The sequence below is a fragment of the Balaenoptera physalus genome, assembly GCF_965194825.1.
Source record: "Balaenoptera physalus genome assembly, chromosome: 13".
Classification (NCBI taxonomy): Eukaryota; Metazoa; Chordata; class Mammalia; order Artiodactyla; family Balaenopteridae; genus Balaenoptera; species Balaenoptera physalus.
Window position 1 is genome coordinate 37,024,029 of NC_138892.1, and position 14,427 is coordinate 37,038,455.

General features: G+C 35.9%; 1 protein-coding gene across 8 annotated transcripts in view; it reads right to left on the minus strand.

Moving 5' to 3' along the window:
* TMTC2 (transmembrane O-mannosyltransferase targeting cadherins 2) overlaps positions 1 to 14,427 on the minus strand; it is an 874,097-nt gene that overhangs the window by 752,572 nt on the left and 107,098 nt on the right. The window lies entirely within an intron of this gene.

Sequence of the window (14,427 nt, forward strand, 5' to 3'; positions counted from 1 at the left end):
CACCATATTCATTAAGCAGATATTAGTGAGCACTGCCATACTAAGAATTACAGAGATTCAAAGAACCCTAAAAATGCTGACAATCAAACCAGGGGATGCCCTTCTCTCGATACACTTACACATGAAATACTTCACCTACATCTGTGATCATTGTTACCAGTGATCTAGAGAACCCTGCAATTAACCTTTCTATTGTATCATGGTCTACGGCATCTGGCCAAGCACATGGGAAGAGTTAGGCAAAATATTGTTACATGTTTGAAAACAATGGAAGCGTTAAAGTTAAGCCATCCATCATTTTTTTAGACCTCCCATAAATAAGAAACAGTTTTAATTTTGCAAAGATTTACTATGGAAAACTTATATTGAGAAGAAAAGACCACAACATGAACATGGACAAAAGAAATTATTCTTCTATAATATTCATCATCTGGAAGTATTTGGAGTTCTACTTTCCTTCATTGATTAACTTAAAATATAAAAAAGAGCCAGTTAGCAGGTCTATGAAAATTACTAGAATAAAGTAAAAAATTAAAACTTAGGTCCAGGAAGTCCAAAACTTAAGACTCTGTAAGAAATGCTAAATTATTTTCAGAAGAAAATAGAAGAAAAGATGAGATACAAGTAGTGAATGATGAGACACAAGGAAAAATTAGCAATTTTACTTGCATCTTGAAATCAAGCTCCAGTTCATTTCTTCCTTTAAAGTGTAAATGTAAGTAAAATGTGCTGCTTGATACAATACAGAAAATGCTACCAAAGACAGAGAAGATAGAAATTAGAGTCTTAAAATTTTCTATTATCACAAAGGTCAACCTACACACCCATGATGGCTGGCATGTGCCACCAAACTTGAACCTACCAGTGAAGAAACTGACACTTCAGTTCTCTATAATATGGACACCCCTACTACCAAATGAGCCTGAATTGATTAGTTGACCCTAGTAATTGTTACTTTTTTAAATTCCAGAATCAGTTGCCTTTTGCCTCTCTGCATTTTCTCACTGGTAGGCTCAAGCCCAGTGGCACATGCCAGTGGTTCCTGGATGTATACGTTGATCTTTGTGATACTGAAAAATTTTAGACTCGAATTTCTATCTTCTCTACTGCAGAAAGGCAAAAGGCAACTAACTGATCGGGAGTTTAAAAAGTTAACAGTATCACAGTCATCTAATCAACTTGGTTCATTTGGAAATAAGGGAGTCCTTATTATGGAGTAACTGAAGTGCCAATTTCTTCTTTTATTACCTCACTGTGTGCACGCTCATTGAGGAATAAGACAAAGTTTAATGACTAAAGACACAAATGACCTAATGAATAAGGGTGAAGAATTTGATTCAAACAAGTCACTGGTAGTAAACACACACACACACACACACACACACACACACACACACACACACACACAGTGATTCTTTTTTCCTTTGCCAAGGGCAATAGATTTTAACAGCACAAATGGCCTTTTGTCATTCCATGTACAGAGACCCACATTCAAGAATTATTACATGACATAGGCCAAAGTGTATTACACAGAATTATTGAACTACAGGCTCAATTCCCAAAAGAATATTATATAACAGTGAAATTAATACAAGACGGTTTTAGGGAAAGGAGAAAACTTCTTAGATACCAAGTAAAATGGACGAAATTGATTTTTATAGAAGAAAGAAAAATTCTTATTTCTTCTAACTTGTGTTCCTATGTTCATACACTGTTCTCTGTCCACTTCAACAACTCAACCTAAACTATTTCTAGAGTATGGATTGGAATAAGCAGAAGACAAGTTTTATTTGCCTAGACAAATCTTATCCAATCTTTCTTCCAGGAGAAGATTCCAATTAGAATCTTCTCTAATTTTTCCTACCTCTACTAAATACTTCCAGTACTTGGAAATTTACTAACTTGCAAGCCTGCCGTTTCCATTCTTAGAAACAACAAACAGTCAAAACAGTCCTCTCATCTGTAGAAATCAATTTCTAGGCCCAAGATGGAGCCACTCCTGTCCAGGGTGCCATATCAGCAAACCCAAACTTAGATAACTTTCGTGTTCCTGTAAATGCTCTGCTTGACCAGAAATTCGGTATATCCAGTCAGCCAATCCCCAAATGCCAGGCCAATTCTGGGCCTTCTCACCCCAAACTAGCCTGACTATGTGACCTCAGCCAATCAGATATTTTATATGTTTTCCTGCTTTTTTGCTCTTTATCCCATATAAAAGCTACCAACTTTCTGCCCCATTTTACAGTTCTATGAAAGGAGACTGTCCACTTCAGGAAGTGTTAAAGTTTGTATCACCTAAATGGTCTTCTTTAATCATTTTTTAAACATGTCTTAACCTCAGCCTAATGTTATTTGAAGTAAAGCCAACAGATTCTTAGTGGTCCTGAGGTAACAGAGCCACTCTCTACACACATGCAGGAAGATGAAAGTCTATTGTACCGGACATACACTCTAACTTATTACGAACTCATACTGGGTCTCAGAGGTCACAACATTTTAAAACCATCACCAGGGCACTATCTAATCGGGGGTTTCCTGGTGGACTCGTAAAAAGTCTGTGGCCCTCAACGAGTCAATGCGTATTAAAGGAGCCCCTGATTCTAGGGTGATGGGAATAGAGTATGTGGATTGCATATGTGCATCAAATAAATGCCTTTCAATTTTAAATAAATTCTTCACGGGTAAAGCTTAATTTCACTAAAAGAATTTGAGCTACTATGTTTGGTCATTCTGGAATGATTTAGGTTTTCTTGATGTCCTGACGTTTTAATGTCTTAAGGTTTATAAATTTTTTAGCAACTAGAATGGAAAATTTCCATGTTCACTTCTAAAATGAAGAATTAGAGAAAGCATAACCAGCACATTCAACTCAACAAAATTTTTTAAAGGGGCAAACTTCCTTTTAGACAAAATTTGTTCATTCATATATATAATTATTTAATACATACCTACTATATCAAGTATTATGCTCAGTTATGGAAATAAAGATGAGTACCATCTCCTTATAGAGGGAAGAGAGATGAAGTTAATATAGGTCTATTAGAATCCTTAAGGAAGTAAAGGGAGGTAAAGACTTGCTCAAATTAAACCACTCCCACTCCAACCTCAACCCAGGCACCTAAGAAGAATCATCCTGTATAATGGAAGCTAATGGAGCCCATATTCTCTCCTGGGAATGGGTAGTATTATCCTTCAGACTGATTCAACATGTCACTCTGAAGCATATGGGGCTCTTCAAATTTGCTGGGTCACACCTTCACTGTGCAATGAATTAAATGTTTTAACCTGCAGACTTTCACTCCTGCTTCTTCCTGGACTAGACTAAGCAACAATGTATTTATCTTCAGCAGAACACTTGCCAACATCAATACAACTTGAAAGAGAGATTTCCCACAATGGGGATTGACTGTTATGATCCCTTTAAAATTCAAGGATTAAAAAAAAAAAAAAAAAAAATTCAAGGATAATAGAGAATTCAATTCCTGACCCTAAATGTCAGAGGAGCTACATTTTTCCCTCCAATGTTAAATGTAAGGTTGGATCAAGCCTCAAGGGAATTCTTAATTGTGTCTTTAAAAACTGGAAAAGTAAAAATATAGTATTTAAAAGAGTATGGTTTTAAATATTTTCCAATACAATAACCTTACCACTAATCAGTATAAATCTGATTGGTTGCCAGAGGCACGTTAGGCCATGGGTTTCTAAGACTCTGAAAATCACACAAGAAATCCCAAAGAAATCATTTCCAAACAATATAAATCAAGCTACATTTTGCCATATGGATATCCTACAATGCTTTACATGTACAGCAACCTCAATGAAATCAGTAGACGCAGCCTACCTGATGGTAATGCAAACATAGGACTGTGGGCTACAAGATGCTAACCAGAACGGAAACATTAGGAATATGGAATCAGAAGAGACGATAGAATTTACAGGTTACAAAAGTTAAGAGTTCAGAGAAATAACCATGACAAATTTCAGCCAAGTGATGAAAGGAATGATAATAAGACAAGGATCTGGTTGTTAAATTTAAACTAAAATCTGAAACGTTGGCAAAGATAATGGAATTAGCATCTGGTCTTCGTAATGAAGTGTTTGAGGTTGACCCACTCATGGAAAGAAGCATAAAAATCAGGAAATGCATGAACGAACAGCTTCAATTGAAATTACATACAAAGTCCTTAAGAAAATGGCCATGCTGTTACCTGTCACATACTACTCTCAGAAAATCCCATTGGTCATCTCAAGTTTAGGAGCACCTGCCATGTCCCCTCCCTCCTTCATGCCCTCATACATTGTTTCACACCTACCCCTTTACATCTAAAAGTGGTTTACATGTTTAAAAAGAAGAAACAAATAACAGGTCCCGAATGGAGTCACTTGTGCTGAGCCCCAGGTCAACAAACCAAGACAATATCTAATCTAATTATAGTTTCAGCCTATCCCAGAAATGTGACCTATAACCAGGTAATCTGGAATTAAGTGATTAGCACTAGTGAAGTAATCTGCATGACAGACCCCAGCCCTTCCCCCAAAGGAAAGTGACCTTGTCTGAAACAATCCACTTTTTGTTAGAAACTTCCTTTTTCAGCCTCCTTCTGTCTTCTATCCCTAAAAGCCTTCCATTTTGTATAGTTCCTAGGACCACCTTTCTACTTTCTAGATGGGCTGCTGCCCAATTCATGAATCATTGAATAAAGCCAATTGGATCGGTAAATTTATTCAACTGAATTTTTTTCATTAACAACATCTCCGCTTTTATCTTTTCTTCCATATCACTGATTCTCAAATTTCCTATTAGATCTTTCCATCTGGATTTCAAGCAGTACTTCAAACTCAACATTTTTAAATACTCCTCATACTCCTCAACCACATATGACTAGTTCTGTGAGCAGCACCTTCATTTTCAGTTCTTGCTGACTCCAATTTGATTTGGTTTCAAAATCAAACAATTCAAGCAATGCCCTGTCTTCTGTATCTGTTCTTTACTTTCTGTTCCTTTGAGGAATAACTGGTAATTCTGGCTCTCATTACATCTTAGTCTGATTACTGAAATAGCCCTAATTTGTTTCCCATCTGATTGTTTTCTACATGCTTCCTTTCTACTCCTCCCTAAATACTACATCAAGATTATATTGTCAAGGCATGAGATGACTATGGAACATACCTGTTCAAAAACCATCCATAATTTCCTTTTACTTGCCAACAAAACACACTTATTTTGGCTTGACATGAAGGGTCCTCAACAATCGATCTCTAGTCTTTTTTCTATCTTATTGTCCTCAACATGCCTATGCGTATGTCACATTATAGCCAAACTAGATAAACAGGATACCCCCTTCGATGCTTTGTACTCTCCCATCTTAGTAGCTCTACCTGGTGATAACTTTCTAAGCTAGAAACATCTCCCTCAAAAGCTAATTTCCTCAAAGAAGCCTTGGTCATTCATGCTGAAAAACAAAATCTTCCCCTTACTTAAATTGCTAAGACAGAAACAAGGAGTTATAGAAGAGTGGTTAAGACAATGGATTTGGCATGCGAATCATCTGGATTCTAAAGCTAGCTCTGCCAACCACTAGCTGACCATCAGCAAGTTACTTTATCTCTATAAGCCATAGTATCTTCATCTGTAAAATGGGAATAATAATAATACCTGTATTTTAAGGATTGTTGTGAGAGCTAAATGTACCAGCACCTGGGAAGTAGCCATAATTGCCAACCATCATCATCATCATCATCATCACCATTCCCCATTCTCTCTGGTAGTGTAATCAGTGTACTGTGACACCAGAGGAAATACAGTTGGTACTACATCTTGATCATCATGACCTCCTAGCACCTACTAGAATACCTGGCACATAGGAGTTCAATAAATGATGGTTAAAAACAGAACTGCACATAGATAAGACAATAGAAGGAAATATAGCTTAAAAGAGCAGGGCTGGTAGGAAAAAATTTTACCAAGCCCAGTAGTGTAAACTGGCTGCCAGAAAAACTTATGAAACTGCAAAAACATAGTTGATCGATCAAGGGAAGTAGTAGTTTCATGGTATAGTGCTCAGTCTAGGGCCACATATTAATTCAATGTGGTACTGATTAAATGGAATATGTCAAGAGAAAGGTGATCAGAATGGTTAAGGATATAAAAATAAAGCCAAATAAGAAACTTCTGAACAAAGGAAATGGAATATTTAAATTGAAAGTGAAAAGCTCAAGTGCAGATAGGACCATTGCCTTGAAATATTTGAAAGACTGTCACTTGTAAAAGGGAATAGCTGACCTCTGTGTGGCTTCACAGGGAAAAGCTTAATAAGGGAAAATGTAGTGGAAAGAATCTTTTGACTTAATAAAAATAGAACTATTAAAGATGCCCAGGAATATATCAGCCTACTCTTACAAAGTAGTGAGTCCTCCATAAACATAAGCATTCAAGCAGAAACTAGATAGCATCTGCCAGAAATGCTAGGAAATTTTAAAATATATATATTGTTCTAAGCACTATGTAGTTGAGTTCCTACACATTTTAAGGAAAAGATACTAGTAAATATTATTACATTGAGGCTAGAGAATAAATGAATGTACTGGTCTGATATGTCTCTTAAACTTTGAGTTTCCACAGAATGATAAAACTGGGTATACAATACGATTGCAATCAAGTAAATTATATATACCAGTTAAATCTAATAATAAAAAATGAAAACTGTTTTTCTTGGGATAGAGGCTATAAGCAATTTCACTGTTTCTTAAAATTTGTCTTTAATTATAAAAAAATCATGCTCTAAATCAGTCACATTTCTTGCATAAAAGAAACACCTAATTCTCAATATTTTTCTACAGGCTTACAAGATATTTATAAAAGAAATAAGGAAGAATAAAAGAAAGCAAAAAAGGGAGGGAGGGAAACAGACCAAGCCAGTGAAGGATTTATAATCTAATGTGTTCATTGATTTCAATGAGCCTAGAGATGACTTTTTATCACATATAAAGGACAGCCTCAAAAATTTTATCATAACTGTCTTTGACAAAGCTATTCCACAAGATACAGAAAAATATCCAATACAGCTAATAAAACTCCACTTGATTTTAGTTCTGTCTACATTTCACATCGATTTGATGTCACTTTAAATGCCCCTTCCATTCAAAAGAATTAGTTAAGTCTGTTGACATTTTCCATTAAACAGACTAGCTGTAATACATGCAGATTTCCAGTTTTGCCATTATTTTAAAGTAATTCCTTACCTCCTATGGAGTTTCTCTTTAATTCTCAAGGAACTTAAGGATTCATGAATCAATTTTCTCCATATAATCACTATGAGAGAGATGCAGCTAAAATAACATCCAATAACAGAGAGTCTAAGACAACTACAATAACTGATTTTGTTTCTAGTATGTTTCAGTGAGATATAGTAGCCACTGAGGAAGAAAAATTAAGGCATCAACAATCTCCTAAAATTTCAGATATGTTTAAATAGCTTAGGAAGCAGAGCATGCTACAGAAAACTTCAAATAAACCTCGACAAAACCCATTCAGTGGGACTTCCCTGGTGGCACAGTGGTTAAGAATCTGCCTGCCAATGCAGGGGACACGGGTTCAATCCCAGGTCCAGGAAGATCCCACATGCTGCGGAGCAACTAAGCCCATGCACCACAACTACTGAGCCTGCGCTCTAGAGCCCGCGAGCCACAACTACTGAAGCCCGTGCGCCTAGAGCCCGTGCCCCGCAACAAGAGAAGCCACCGCAATGGGAAGTCCACGCACCGCAACGAAGAGTAGCCCCCGCTTGCGTCAACTAGAGAAAGCCCAAGCGCAACAACGAAGACCCAATGCAGCCAAAAATAAATAAATAAAAATAAAAGTAAAAAAAAACACATTCAGTAATTTTCCTATAGCAAGGATCTAATATCATCGTATAAATGGTTCCTTCATTCAGATAAATGTACATGAGCTCTTACCACTGCAATTTAAAAAACTGTATTTTGAGTTTCTAAAATAATTTGCAAACATATGAAACTTCTGACCTGTCCTTTGTTCGAAAATAATAATTTAAACAATTTTTTCCCTGAGTATTCCTTACAACATATCCATTTACACTGATTTTTCCTATTTGTATTGTTTCTAACACTGATTATAATTTACACATAATATTAGCTTAAGAAATATGTATAGTAAGCAGCCAAATTAATATCATTCTTATGAAATATTGGCTTATCATTCTTATGAAATATTGGCTTTCCTTGGTGGTCCAGTGGTTAAGACTCCGTGCTGCAGGGGGTATGGGTTTGATCCCTGGTAGGGGAACTAAGATCCCACATACCGCATGGCACGGCCAAAAAAAAAAAAAAAAATCACTCTTATGAAATATAAATATAAAAGAAATTGACCAAGCCTCACTAATTCATTAGAATATAATTTCCATGAGGGCAGATTTTTCTGTACCACAATGTGTAGAAGTACTCAGTCGGTGCTCAATAAATATTTCGTACATAAAATGAATGAAAAACATTTGATTTCCATTCTATAAAAGTCTTGTTGGAAAATATAAAATTTCCCATGTTTTAAAGAAGACGTTATGGACCCAATTTGGAGATCAATATGTTACGTGTGAAATGTTTGAGTTTTTTCCCTAATAGTTCTGTTATTAGTGTAAATTATAGTTAATTTCTACGTTGTTTAAAACTAAAACAGCTTGTGATGTGGAACTCATATGTACATGGTACCCTCGCCTTTTACATGAAAGACAATTTAAAATCTCATCCATGATACTTTAAGGAAAATCAAAATCTTCTAACATTTGACAGTAATCAGCATAAGCTTCCTTTGACCACAGCAAAGGGAAAAAACATCCACTTTTACTTTTTTAAAGAAAGTGGTATGTAAGAACAACTGATTATACTTCATTTCTCTCTTATTAAACAGGTATAGATTTTGATTATGAGCGACATTTTCTCTTCATATACAAAGGTAAATATCATTACACACGACCAAAGCATTCCAAGTTTCTTCAGAAAAAGACTCTGCATATAAATTCTCAGTTTCAGCTCCTCCAAAATGGAGAGATTAAGGTAAAGTACATGGAAAGGGCTGGCCTAATTTAGATAACATACAAATTATACAAACCCATTTCACACACATTTCTACCCAATACAAAAGACAGCTGAAGAAAATTCTGTACATCTTGGGCATGGGATTCCTATGTTTCTTCTCAAAGTCACCAATGCAGAGAATGTTTGTAAGAAAGGATTACTTCTTGTCTATTACTCACCCCTGACATGAATCCCCGACTCTCTCTCACATTCCAGTCCCCCAAACCACTAGGCTCCAGGCAACTGTCAAGGAGCGATTGATTACATATATAGAATCCACTCCTACCTGCAGCCCCTATCTATGCCCAGAGACCATGGGTTCAAAAAGTAAGAAACATGCAAATGAATAAGTGTTTGTGAGAAGGTCTAAAAGCAATAAAACTGATTTTTAAATCATTTCTATATCCATTTATAGCCTATATTTTTATACTATTTCTGTGCTTTTTTTCATTCTGTGGCACCACCTCAAGGTGTCCATTTCCCCCACAGAAAATCTCCTCCTTGAAAACGAGTTCCAATGCAACTTTCTCCTTAAACCTACCAAAACTGCACCCAGAGGATTGAAGCATTCCTTCTTCTGTGCAGTCAAAAAGCTTGCTGCGCTTGTTTTACTCTCCTTTGCAATATTAGCTATATAATATACAACGAATCTCTTCCCAGCTAGGGTATAATGACATTAAAAGAAAGATCTGAGGTTTTTTCTTTTTATTTATCTTATAAAGTACCTAGCATGATACAGAGTAGACATTCAAGAAAAATCTATTGAACCAGATTTGGAATTTTCTTCCAATGTATATTACTTATGCCACTGTATACTACTGATAACTAGCTGTTAATATTCTTTATTTCTCACCATGGATGCTTTCATTTACTATTTCTAAATATTGGCAGATTTATAAATGAATAATTTCGGAGTCAATCATTTTCTCTCATTCAGGGTAGAAAGTTAATTGAGATATCTTTCTTTTTTCATTAAAATAAATCAGTGAGTAATGGATTAAAGAGAGTAAAATATCTTGAAAAGTGGTGGCTAATACCAAATGGAGAGAGAGATTATATAAAAGCTTAAGTACAATTTGATATTGTAATGGACAAAACTTTTGACTTATACAAATTTACATTTGAAAAAAAGTTGATTATAGAACACCTATATGCAAAAGTGTTAACAGAAAAGAAAAAAATATATCTATTATAAAATAAAACTAATTAGAAACTCTGTTTAGTAAAAAGGTTTGTTATACTATCTGAACAAAATAGACAAGAAGGGATTACTTAAATTATAATATTGAACTATTAATACCTTTGAGATGCAGCAAGTAGCAGCAGAAAAGAACACTGGACCAGATAAAAGACTCAGTACAAGCTTTGCCTCCAGTACTTAAAAAGGACCTCATGGCACACAGAGGGTGATCAGTGAGTATCTGAGCAATAAATAAGTAAACAAAGAAAGGAATGAGAGTGTATAATGCTTGATGATTAATGTATTTGATCTTCCAGTTCAGTTTCCATATCTACAAACCAACAGCAATAATTCCTTCCTTATCTAGGAATTTTAGAGATTAAATAAGATTATAAACATAAAAGAGCTTTTAACACTACAAAGCAATGTACAAATAAAAGTCACTTTATTGTAATTAACTTATTTTACTATATGTAGAAATAAAATTATATTGCCAACTATTTTTCAAGCAAGCATAATATCAAAAATTCTGGAAAAAAATTTAAAGGATATATGGACTCTACTTATATTACCATCCACTTCTTTTTCTGAAGCGTTTCAAAAAAGTTCATGTTGTTTTAGGTAATTTAGTTAATCATCTCTGAGGTATCTAGAATTTTAACAAAATTTTAGTTCAATTTATATCAATAATTTCTATTGCCTTTTAATCCCCAGAGAAGAAGCCACAAACCATTTCTTGAAGACTGACTCTAGAGATGTCAATTTCTACATCTAATTAAATTTTACCCAAGTCTTTATCAAATAAAACTTGACATTTCTTAGAGCCCATTACAAGAATGGGCTACTCACTTTCAGATAGCTACACATATAAATTGGATAATTCTGCTTTTAATCATCCATCTATATTTTAAATAGTTTTCCTTTTACTCACTCATATATTCACATAAATTCATACAATTCCTTTCTAGCCTAAATCTCAATATAAATCTGTGTATTAGGGTGACTCCAACACCTAGTATACCAATATTCTGTCGTTGGTCTATTTATGATCTCCTAGAGTAAATTAGTCTGGATATTTTGTGTTTGTTAGTTATTCCAGGGAAGGTGGATTTTGCCTCATATGATGCTGCTTCTGTACCCTCATTCAATTTGGCCACACATTCAGAAGTCATATATTATTTATCTAAGGTCCAAGAACAGATTTATGGAATATTATTTACATGGAGTCACAGAAATATGTTTTGCCTCACATTACCCTTCTGGCACATCTAAGTCTACATTTGGTGCGTATGTCACAGATGAAACTGAGACTGAACTATATCTACTTTATCTCATAGACGTAGCACTCACACATGATATGAAAAGGAAAGATTTTTCCCACCAATCGACACTGAGACAAAGGGAACTAGTTATCCCTCTGTTTTGCTCCATATGAATAATACAATTTAGAGGCTCGTTCCTAACACTCTGGTTTAAGCTTCTCTGCCCCTCCAGTCTTCTGTCAAGGAGTTAATGGTCTGGAAACTAACACTTAAATGAACTGGGTAAAATACCTAATTAAAGGAACCCTGGGTGAATCCTTTTATAAAAAGAAAAATAATTCGGCAATGAACACAATCACCTCCTTACATGATATTTCATAGGTTTAAAAACTGTATGTTGAGTGAGGCAGCACATTTGTATCTTAGAATATTTCTATTAATTATTTAGAATTTGAAGATCTACCTTCACATTCCTGTTTGCTTCAAACAACCTCTCAATCAGTCCTATGTATTAAGGCTCTGTTTTGAACTGAAAGGGGTTGATTTTTCAACCAAAGAAATCCCTGAAAATTTTAGGGAAAAAAAGTCAGTATAAGCAGTTTTTATTTTTTTTAACATTTACAGACTCCTTAACTCCATATACTTCGACTTGGACCCCCCTCATCTGGGCCAAAACTGTTTTCTAAAAGGTGGCCAACCTCCTTAATCTCACAAAAACACTTAATGCTATTGTCTACTATATTTGTTTTAAAACCCTCTCCTCTACTATTCTGTGAAGTTGTACTCCTCTTTCTGCTCTCAGAAGCTCATTTTCTCTTCTCTTCTGTTTCCACTTCCTCCTTTAAACCAGAAAGCTTTTAACTATATTGTTTTCTTCGATTTACCACCCCACAGAACTCAACGGTCTTATCTTGTCAATGAGAATGAGTCCAATATTTTTTCCACCAGAAGAGTGTCTTTCATATTTCCAATTCCAACCTGTTAGGTGTATGCATCTGGATGTCATGATGTCATCATGGCCACTCAAACTCAACATATCCAAAATTTAACATCTTTTTCCTGTATTCCTGACACTTGCTAATGGTACCCAGTCTTCCCAGACACCCTGGATCAAAACACTGGGGCTACCTTTGACTCTCTCTCATATTCTAACCTGCATCAAGTCCTGCTGATAATACTTCTACAGTATTTCACACCTTGCCATTCTCTCTATGTTCCAGCTTCCATTAACAACATTCAGGCCCTCATGGCTATAAGCCAGGAATACTACAGAAGCTCCTTAAAGGCTTTCCGCATCACCAGACCATCTTCTCTAAGTACCCTACACTGTCAGACTAGCCTTCCTACTGCAGGGCCTCCTTAAAGAGGTTGCTCTTTATTTCCTTACCACAAGGTCTAACCCACTTACCTGCCACTCTAAGTTTCCATAATCCATTCTCATTCTGCCTTTCCAACATTATCTCTAACCTTTATTCATCAAACCAAGCAATTCACTTTTCTGTACGTCATGCACTTTACTTGGAATTCCCTCCTTTTCATCCTCTTTTCTTCGTCAAAATCAGTTTCATCCTTCAAGGAGAAAAACTTTAATAAAAGTTTCTTTGAATTCCCCACTTGGGAGTCAGTTCTTCTCCTTCAAGTGCCTTCAGCCTACTGCCTTATGTCCCTTATTACACTGGAAGCTGTCCTCATCCCCGCCCTGCCCATAGAGCCTTGCATATAAGAGATTCTTAAAAATGATGGCCAAATATTTTGAAAGTTGTCAAAACCCTTGCTTCCCCTTTAAAAGGTTTAAAAATAAATATAGTGATACAAAAATACACAAAATTTACAAAAATATAGCCTGGTACCCAGCACTTCCGTGCACTTGCTTTCTAAGCATGCCAACGTGTGTTTATGATTTAACCCCCTCTTTGTTGTTTAAAAATGATCTACAACCAACTGGAACAGCTCTAAGCTACACACAAACACATTCCATATTTCCCAGTAAATGCTAACAGGAAAAATGTGTTTGTATACGATTTGACTCTACCAATCAAAATTCAACAAGGACAAACCCTGTTTTCTCCTTACCCCTGCAAAAAGTGTGGACATGACATCTTTATTATTTCATCAATGAGAATCATACATTTCCAAGTCCTCGAGTGTGGGAACTCTAAAACTACTAAAATTTGGGGGAGGGGAGCGTTAACTAGTTTTGACTATTTTCAGAGCTAAGTGAATTCTGACGTTTATACTTTTTTCCCCTTTTCCTCCAATAATCTGCTTTAATGACAAAAATATGAGCTCTGAAAACACAACAAAGAAAACAACTTGAAAGAGAAGAAGGAAGCCTGCTGTCCAGCTGGGTGCCAAGTGCTAAGATCAAGTGCCCAGACACACAGTTGAAGAGAACAGAGGCCGTGGCAGAGTCGGAGTTGTAGCAGACGCAGGTGAGCAGCACTGCGAGGTAAGAAGCCAGATGTTTCCTGCCACTCTGGGAAATGCCTGTTTCCCAGCATCCTCAGGGGCCGCGGGTCTTTTTGTTTGCCTTCTTACGAACTGTCCTTGAGTGTGCTCGTGCTACAGGCCAGGCACTGTACCTAGAGTTTAAGAGTATTATCTGATCCAATCCGCAAGCAATCCACAGTGAGGAAGATACTATTACTACCTTTGGTTTACAGATGAAGAAATTGATCCTCAAGAAGTTAACTGCTTGCCTGAGATCACACACAGCTAGTAGTTGCCACGTTAAATTCTTAACCTCTCTGCTTCATACCTACAAACAGATTATATTGGTTTTTATGTTTATATTTATTTGCTTTATCATTATTATGTTATTACTTATTCCCATGTGTGTCTCATAAAAGGCCAGAGAACTTGACTTGTCCTGAGACTCTTGACAATAAAACAAGCCTG